This window comes from Arachis ipaensis, chromosome B01 (assembly GCF_000816755.2).
Source record: "Arachis ipaensis cultivar K30076 chromosome B01, Araip1.1, whole genome shotgun sequence".
Taxonomy (NCBI): Eukaryota; Viridiplantae; Streptophyta; class Magnoliopsida; order Fabales; family Fabaceae; genus Arachis; species Arachis ipaensis.
This window is the reverse complement of record NC_029785.2, coordinates 24,859,836-24,862,231: the sequence shown is the minus strand read 5'-3', so window position 1 is coordinate 24,862,231 and position 2,396 is coordinate 24,859,836.

Genomic DNA, 2,396 nt, shown 5'->3' with positions numbered 1-2,396 from the left:
TGATTTTTTATTTTAATAAATAAATTAATTATAATAATTATTAAAATAAATATTTTAAAAAATTATTATCAAAATAAATATTTTTCTCTTATCTCGTTTATACTGTAAACGAGATAATTCTGTATATATCTCGTTTACACTGTAAACGAGATACGATAGGACAAATTTTCAGCAGCTATAAAAAAGATGTGTAACCCTTGGCATTCTCCACACAGATTTTATATTTTTTTCTGTCCCGTTTTTCTCACAAAAACAAGGCAACAATGGCCAGGAACAGCGTGTACATAGTTGTGTGTGTTTACCCCAATTGTCATATGAGAAATGGCGACAACAGGATGATATTTGAGTGTGACAATCTGATACTGTTGCGGACTCAGCGTGTAAGTACGTTGTCGGAATTGAAGAATTTGATATTGAGCAACTTCGGTAGAACATTTGCAAGGGACGTCGGAAGGGTGGGGTATAGGTTGCTGGCACCCATGGGTAATGAAGTTTTCCGGTTTCGACTATTTTGGCTTCTAGAGGAGAGCATGTGTGGCTCATGTTCGACATCCATGAGAGAATCATGGTGGAACAAGTGATGGAGCTTTCTGCCGAGGTTAGAGATGTTGGTCGTGTTGGTTTTGTACACTCGACCTATGTACAAGACGACCGACCTCTCGCACTACCACCCATTTATGTCGTCATTCCAGTGGAAGAGGTGGAGGAGGGTGACGAAGAGTCAGACGAAGAATACGTGGCGGATAGTGCCGATAGTGATTCTTCTGAAGAGGGTGAGGAGGAAGAGTTTGTACCGGAGACGCCCGCTGAGACTGCGGCGCGCCATGTTGATCAAAACGCTTACGCCAGCCTTCGTACCAATCAGAATGTTGATCAGGCCACCACACATCCTCACCTCGCCCACTGGACGTGAGGAACCTATCAGAAAAAACAAGAAGAATTTAATCTGATGTGGTTGACTGATACACATGTGATGATTTTAACACAACTGAAATCTAAACTCAGGTAACAAAGATAAATAAGACATCACATATACCTGTCAAGGTTCACTGGAGGGCCAGGGACCTGCTGCTCTCCATTGAACTGCCTATTCACCCAGTCAACCTGGTGAAACTGTACAATATTGAAGCAGATGAGGGGGACGACTGACATCCATGTCCCCCACTCCTCCTCCTCGAAGAACCAAGGAGGGCACAGAGCTTGCAGAGCAGGGTCATCGTACGATCTCCATACAAACTGAAAGACCCATAACAGAGCTAATAGTCAGGATGACAAAAATAAGGCAACATAAATGACTAAAATGAAAACGTCATTGTCGTAAACGTTGTACTAACCTCATCGAATCGTAATTGGTCGATCGATACCCGCCATCGCAGGATCCTGGCCTCATGCTGATCTCTGCTCTGCTGCTACAATCCAACCAACCTGACACCAAACAAAAGAATAAAAGAAGGTCGTTATGCAACAGGTCGTAGGAAGTTACAAATTGATAACTAAAAATAAAAATAAACATTTTTTACTGCACAGCCATAGGATACTGGTAGATCCCTCTATCTGCTGGACACCACTGAGAAAATCTCTGGTAGATCCAAGACATCAACAGCGGAGTGCAGCCAGAAATGTCCGTGACGCCTCGGTGTGTCACCAAACACAGTGACTGGTACATCCAGGCAAGCACGGCCGAGCCCCAAGACAATGCCTCGCACCGCCCAAAGTCCTCCAAAAGTGGGAGCCAACGCAAGTGGACGCAAGTGGACCGAAGTCCTCCTTCCTCTGCGCGGCCTGCTATGGAGCCACCGGAAACCTGGCACCCACCAGCCACTCCACGAACTGCCACGTCTCCGTGTGGTACCACCTGCCAAAGTCACGGAAGCACCCCCGACTGGGTCCCCGTGTGCGCGTAGTCCTAGGTGGTACGCCACGTCTTGCAGGGTGATAGTGGCCTCACCCCATGGAATATGAAACATATGCGTCTCCAGACGCCATCGCTCCACGAATGCCGTAATCAGAGAATTGTCGAATGTGAAATCCCTGATGGGCATCGTGTCGTCGAATCCAGCCTCAACCAGATACGGGACGATGGCGTCCAGTGGAGGAAGGGTATGACTCACTCGCCAGGACAGTAGAAGGCGAAGCCTCTGAAGAAAAAAAATTCAGAATTATAAAGAAATATTTTTAAAAGTTTAATTGGGTCTTCGACGTTTAACGGTCCTCGTATTTTAAAATTTTTAAACAGGTTTTTATATTTTTCTTATTAAATTCTTACACTGTTTTTAAGTATTTTAAAACTTTTAGGATCTTTGTAGTATAAAAAAGATTAAAGTTAAATAAATATTTCTTTCTAAGTTAAAGATATTTCTAATTAAGAACATATTTACATCTTTAATTATTTGTTT